This window comes from Galeopterus variegatus, unplaced genomic scaffold (assembly GCF_000696425.1).
Source record: "Galeopterus variegatus unplaced genomic scaffold, G_variegatus-3.0.2 Scaffold2463, whole genome shotgun sequence".
Classification (NCBI taxonomy): domain Eukaryota; kingdom Metazoa; phylum Chordata; class Mammalia; order Dermoptera; family Cynocephalidae; genus Galeopterus; species Galeopterus variegatus.
In genome coordinates this window covers 89,247-96,902 of record NW_007728574.1, presented here as the reverse complement: position 1 = coordinate 96,902, position 7,656 = coordinate 89,247, and the positions used below count along the sequence as shown (strand labels likewise).

Sequence of the window (7,656 nt, the reverse complement as noted above, 5' to 3'; positions counted from 1 at the left end):
ATGTTACCTCAGATTCTCTCTACATCAGGAGGTAGACTTTTTATTTCTCTCAGAACACTTTCTTTTTTTGGCAGCTAGCTCTAACCAAGTGATACATTTTTTCTGAGAATAAGAGATATTCTTAATTTAGAAATGCACAAAAGATTATAAAAATCACACTCCTGATTGAAAATGTTTTTTGGCGGCTGCCCTGTACTGGGATCCAAACCCTTGATCAATTAAAATTTTTTTGCATGTCCTTTTAGTCTTTTCTGTTTTCTACAGATCAAATCAACCAAAAAATTGATTAGAGAGCAAATGAAAACAGACACCACAATACACCTTTTTAAAATGTAAATATACACATTTTAATTTTAATTTATTTTTAAGGATATATTTATATTTTAAAAACAGGACATGCATATGTAGGACTAAACAGCATGGCTGACACTTACAGACCAAGCCTGCACTGGTAAGTTTTTGAGAACCATTTTATGTGTTGACAGGAGGACTGGTGCAGGCAAACAAAGTAAGAATAAATAGTAGTGCTTTGGGAAGGGCAGTAGTGATCGATAGGGTAGGTAAAGAAGGACCTTCATCGTGGATGTTATAGCAGGAACAACTTCCCAGTAGTGATGTGTAAAGTTCCAGATCTCCACGACAGAAATGGCCCAACCCATCCAACAGCCTTTCAACTTGGCTGGCAATTGCAGGGGGTAGAAGAACTCAGACATAGTGGGCATTGGGGGGATGGACCCAGGGAAAAACTGAAGAAATAGACTTCAGACAAGCATATGTGTTTATCCACACATATTCCCACAAAGAGCATTGCACTATATAACAGAACTGTACACAATTTAACAAAGGAGCTCCCAGCCTCCCTGTCACCTCTTTGGCAATAGATCAGACCATCTCAACCTCTAACCCACAAAGACATCCTCATTAGGAGGGCTGTCCTGTGTGGTAGGGACAGGTCTTTAGTTGAGAGCAAATCTATCATAGCTACAGCACTAATTGAACATCCCTAAACAAAACTGATGTTAATTGCTAATTACACATATACAAGCCAAAATTACTTCACGTCCCATACCCTAAGGATGGGCATGGTCAATTGTTTTCCCACATCATGGTGAAATAAAACAAGCCCTTGATCATGCTTCAACAAGCTGGATTAAGGGGTTGAGAAAGAAATTACACCCCATATAATAAAATTTGCACTTACTACTATAATCTAAGTTTTAATGTATTTCTTGAGTCAAAATAAAACCCGGTCTGCAAGGACCCACTAAACCTGTGATGAACTTTGATATGTCACACTCATTCTTGTCTTTAAGTTAGGCGCTTGGTAACAGAACCTGTCCAGGGTTTCAAGCACACCTAAACTGAAGAAAAACTAAAGCCACCCCATATAATTAGGTTCCAGTCTAGGCATGGGAAGCCACAGATGGTTGACTGATCACAGCTTCTCAGGACTGGATGTTGATTGAATTGAGGATTTGGGAAGTAGCATCAGATTTGAAAGCCTTTGAAAGTTCTTGCTGAAGCCCAATAGTGGAGCTGTCAGAGAAGGATGGATCCTTCGCAAATTCAGAATAGGTGCTGGCAACAGAATTAATGCTGAAGTTGCGCTGAAGGGGGGCCAAGTCGGGGTACCCACCGCTCAGGAAGCTGCCATTGAGCTCCAGGTTCTGCTTGTTGGCTCCATACCTACCAGAACGGGGCACTTTTTTTTTTTTTCCCTGAACAAGTAAGTGTAAGTAATAACTGGCTTGCCGCCAGAAGGAGGGGGTCGAGACACAGGGGAGCGGTAGATTGTCCCACCGAAGACAGGCCAAATGCTACTATTGGCTGTCGCATTGGATATGGTGGTAGTGTTCAGCTTGTGCACTTTGCCCGGCGTGGTGGGTGCCAGTCCTCGCCGCTTGTTGGGTGTTCTGGGAGCACTGCCATAGAGCGTCTCTGTCTCTGTCTGCTTCTTGTTCTTGTGTTGTCTTTCCTGCTTGGCTCTCTCTTTCTCCAATCGAAGCATCTCCCATTGTTCTGTCACATACTCCATGAATTTCTGCCCATTCACCACAAATGCCTTTGAATGTTCCTCTTCCCACATTTCAATCCGTGCCTTCAACTCCTCTTCCAGCTTAGGGAGTATTTTCTGGAGCTTGGCTCGTTGCTTTTCTTCTTTTAGAAGATTCCCTCCCAGGTTTGAAAATTGACTTGGATCCGAAGCTTTTCTCTCAAACTATAAGAAAGGCTTCCAGCTATCTTCCCACTTCTGGACACTTTCAAAGAGTTCTTTGTGAACTTCATAGTGTTTTCTTAACTGCACAATCTCTGCATCATGGAGCTGGAGCAGATCTTCTGTATCGTCCTCAGAATAGTAAGGAGCAAATGCGTGTCTCTGCTCCTGGCTGTAAAAACACTGGTTCCAGTACTGAGTCAGCTCGATTCGAATTGCTTCAATCACTTCATTCATATTTTGCATTTTCAGTTCTTCCAACCAATCCACTTCTAATTTCGTTTTGACCTTGGCCTTTGACACAGTCATAACCGTGCCCACAGCTTCTCTCTCTTCTGCAGGTATTTGCAACTTGTCCCACAGCTCTCGAGTTTGAGCACGCAGCCCCTCACACACTGTTTCATTTTGTGATTTTTGCATTTCCAGCTGCCATAGCAACTTTTGTAGTGTTGCAATATTCTCCAAAGATAAACAAAAGGCATCTTTATCTTCACACACCACATCTTTTTCAAAGCTTGTGTCTGGGGCGTGATTTAATTCTTCCATACACAGTATGATCTGTCTCTTTATGTTGACAAACTCCTCACGCCTAGATGCCTTTGTTTCGCCCAAAGTTGCCACGTGTTGTCTGAACTGATTCAGCTCTTCTAAGCTGGGAACTGAAGCGCTGTCAGTGTCATAGTGGGGCATGCAAAGAATTTCACACACTTCTTGATCTTGTTCTTGAAGTAGCTTCAGTTCTTGTTTTCTCTCCTTCTTCTGTTGTCTCATCAATTCCACCTGAGTGCGCAAATCTTTTTATAGTTGCAAGATAGTTGTCTCTCCTTCTCCCTGAATAGGCTTAACATGTAACTCGCTGCACAGGGTGTTCAGCTCTTTTTTGACAGGGTGCGGCAGCCAGGAGCGAGATCGCCGGTGCTCCCGGGTGATTCCTGTACTTGGGCCTGCATGGAGTAGGTCGCGGGGCTTCGGCGCCGACTGCTTGGAGGGTCCCCCATGAGGAGAAGTGAGGTGCTGGTGGAGGAGTCCATAGTATGTCTCCAGAAAGCCATAAGTCATCTTTGAGAAATATGGGAATTAATTGGGATTCCAGAAGACCAGCGGTTACAAAGAACCGAGGGAGGTTGTAAAGAAGCATATCAAGGAACTCGTGGATATGATGATTGATGAACAGGAAATGTTGGGTGTCTCTGGCAGCCTCACGGGACCCCAACAGGTTTTTCCTTTCCCTAGAGGGTTGGAGCCAAAGGGATTGCCCTTTTCTTCCCCCCCCCCCCCCCCCCCCCCCCAGGATGGGGCGAAAAGAGATTCCAAGAGATTCCATGCTGCTGCTCTCCCAGGTAGGGAACAAACACATACACACGCAGCGAGGGTTCTGTCAAGCAGTTCTGTTTATTGTAACACAAAAGATCATATTTGTATGCTTAGCAGGCGGGGATTTCCAAGCTTAGGCCAATCCTTGAAAAGGTCACATGTGCATGTCCCTTGTCTCTCTATGCTTAGCCCTCCCCCTTAACTTCCCTTGGACGCCACCTTTTATCCATTTAGGCCGTCTGTTGTTTCGCTTAGAAAAAGGGCACGGTCCCATAAGGAAAGACTGAAGGAGAGGCTCATCAAAAGCATATCCATCTGTAAAGATATGTCTTTAATTCAATATTATTATCACACTAATTAATTATTACCTAGTCCTTATTTATTGTAAAATTTTTTCTGATTATGCATAAACCTCCTTTTGTTTCCATGAAGTTGAAAAGAAAAAAAAGATAAAAAGCAGTGTCTAGAATATTAAGGTGTCACTAACCTATTTTTTGTTTATGGATTGATAACGTTTCTTTTCCTGTAAACTAATAACAATCCTGTTTATCATCTACTCTGTAGTACCTATTAATTAATGATTGTAAAGTTTATGTATTAAGTATTTGAATTTAATAGAAGATCGTGCCATTTAAAAATTCTTCATGACAATTTCTCCAAGATATAAAACTCACAAAGGAAAGAGGAATTAAAACTGTCTTGATGCTAAACTACACTACTGAGATTTTATTATAATTATTAGGGTTAGGGTTAGGGTTAGGATTATAAAGAATTTGTGATTACTTGACATCAAAAGCAAAAAATTTGTGCTTATATGACATATAAACTTTTTATCATATATTTATTGATTTTTATCACAATCAATAACATCTTAAGATTCTCATTTATGTTTATTAATTACATATATTTAGAAATGTCACACAACATAAAAGATGCTTCATGTTATTTCAGATCTATGGCTACTACCAGTGCTTTATAATTCCCTTAACTACTTAAGAAAAAGTTATTTATTATGGCAATTAATTTGCTACATACTAAATTATTGTAACAAGTTAAATATTTCACCTATCTTAGGATTTTAAAGCACATAAAAACTATTAATAACCGAGGATTATTAAAAATGAATCCAAAATAATAAATAATTCAAATTAAATTATATATCAGGAAAGTAGATCAAAAAGTTTATTTATTTTTTACTTTTTTTCAGCAATATAATATTACTTGCATTTTCTTTCAATGCAGAACTATAAAAACTCAAAAGAAACAAAACCAATAGTATCTCAAAATGCATAAAGCTTTTAATATTTTATCAGAATTACAAATTGTATCTGGAAAATTTTTGAATTAAGGTAAGTATAATTCTGTTGATCAAATTGCTGAACCTCAACTAAAGGGATATAAAGTACAAGATGGTAAATTCAAATTCTAGCATAATTATTAGCAAAAATGTGGCCAATAAAGTCTTACACAATTTTTCCATACTCACGTCTTCACCCCTTCTGTTGTTGATTGTGCTGCATATGATTACCTACACATTGTACCTAAAAAATACCACACTGCCACCTCAGTTTATTATTTTATTTTATTTTACAAGCAACATGTCTGTATACCTTTAAAATGATACAGGAGAGAGAAAGAGATTGTTGGTAGAAGAAAAAATACCAAATTACTACCATAATAAATATAAATATAAGAATACTTGCAGCACATATGTATTGATCAGAATAATTAACACTGGCCTCCAAAACAGACACCTTTCAAATTTCCAGTAGATTAATGCAATAATGCATTTTCTTTCTTTCTTTTTTATTTCTTTCTTTCTTTTTAACTCTTGGGCATTGGCAGATTTTCTGTTCCAAATGGTAATTCAGGGACTCAGGTTGATGAATGCTACATGATTTTGCAACTATACTGTCTAGATTACATGGCTCCTGACATCTCTATGGAAGAGAAGGATGGAGAAGACATATTGACTTTCAGCTTTCTTCCTGAATGTGACACCTATCACATTAATTCACAATCTAGTTACATGTTCTTATTCAAATTAAAGGATGATTGTGAAAGAAAGCAATCACATAGAATATATGATAAATGCTTCTGTTCTCCATCATACTAGGAAAGAAAGGATGATGGCAAAGAGGTTAAACCTAGATTAAATGAAAACATTTTATCTCAGGTAAGAGCAGACAGGACAGAATGCATTAGAAGCAAATACAGGTAGTATGGTGCTAAGAGAGGTTAGGAGGTTACCTACTGATTGCTTCTATAATGCCTGTAAAACAATAGCATCAGGCATCAATAGGGCATGCTGTTTTGAGGGGAAAGGAAAGCAATTAACTTATTGAAATTATGTTATTGGAGAAGTAAACTGACTTGTGACATTAGCAAGAATATTGGATGCTAGTAAGAATCCAGTTGGTCTTTATGATCAAAAATGTATACTTATACAATACTAATCATCATCATAACATGTTCTGCTCTAGCCATATGAAAGAGGGTCATCATATCAGCAAATATGTTGGAAAACTGAAGAAAAACACGTTTCGGACATAAGTAAATAATCAAATTATGTAACAGAACTTAGAATTTAAGTTGAATATACGGAAATAGAAATGCATGGACATGGGGTTTAGAGAAGAAGTAATGAGATCACCAAGTTAGGGGACAAACGTTTTAAACATTTGCTGAGTTTGGATTATGCAGTAGAAGAGATGGTTGTGTACAGAACTGGAAGTTTTGAAAGCAAGATTTCAGAAGAGATACAGTTATTGGAAAGCTTTTGATTCAAGGTGCAGCCATGAAATTGGGCGGCTGAAATTGAGTAGAGGAAAATGATCGTAGAAATTGAGATCAAGGAACTTTGGAGCTAAAGTGTTGTGTGGCTAATCTGAATAAACAGTGACATGGCTAAGGTTTTGAAATTATCTATTAGAGATATTAAGACAAGTAATAAAATATTAAACGAATGTGGGAAAATCAATGAAGTGCTACTGTTTGAAGGCTTGTGTTTCAAACGAACTGGTCATTTTTTGATGGAAAAGGCATGAGGGAAAAGAAAATTTCTAGAGTTATAATGTGGAACAACAACAACAGCAACAACAAAAACACTGCATTTTCTACAATTCCCATAGTAAATGGGTATGGAAGGAAATAAGATATTATCCCTATCTAAGAGACTTCAAGAAAAATAAAGCCTATTCACAGACGTTCTTTTCAGTTAGCAAAGAAGATAGGAGTTTTCAGTTAGCAAAGAAGAAAGGAGCAACAGGAGAGGTGTCTGCAGACATATAAGATCTTACACATTGTAGACCTTGAATTCCAGAGGGCAATATCTAAAGCATGGTAGCAGACACAGCTAACAGACGGTGACTTGGAAATTTATGCCTTTCATTCATGGCTGAATTAAATAGGAAGGTGGTCTGTGACTGAGTTAATTTTGACAGTCTCTCATGGTCCTGCTAGATTCTTGGAAGACTGTGGTTCTACATTTTTTAGTTTGATAGAAGTTATTTTGTTGATGCTTATCTCCAATTCTACTTTCACTACCAGGTTTTTAGATAATAAATAGAAACAAGAAACTTGGAAACATCCATCCTCTGTATGGATGCTTCCTTTTCCAGTAATTTATTCACTTGAAGTTGAATTATGAATTCATGGCAAATTACCCAACAGTCAACAAAGGAAAACACAAGCCCAACAGTCGAATACAGTGGTAACTTGCTAAAATTCAGATGTCAACAGAGCCCCAATACCCACTGTATGCTATTTACCTGGGAATGAGTAATCATTAAGATATTGCCTAAACACTTCACTTAATACATCCCCCCACCCCCAGCAGGGAGACACCTAGTTTTCCCTCTTCCCTCCATGTGTTTTTGCTCAGGGTAGGGTATTACCACTTTGTTCTTTTGGTTGTATTTGGGGTATTTTTAGAACAATTTGATCTTCTATCTTCCACTACAATTAATACAGTCTCCAAAGCAAAATACTTGTGGCGTTCACTTTCTTTAGTATCTGCCCCTCATTATAGGATTGCATTCTGATGCATCTGACCTTAGTGTAACATAGATGTGTGACTAAGTGAATAAGTCTGTTCAAATAAAAACTGCTGTATTATTAATCCAATT

At 38.1% G+C, this 7,656-nt stretch overlaps 1 pseudogene; it reads right to left on the bottom strand.

Moving 5' to 3' along the window:
* Positions 1 to 1,445: 1,445 nt before the first annotated feature.
* Positions 1,446 to 3,274, bottom strand: LOC103597910 (annotated as a pseudogene).
* Between the last annotated feature and the right edge of the window lie 4,382 nt (positions 3,275 to 7,656).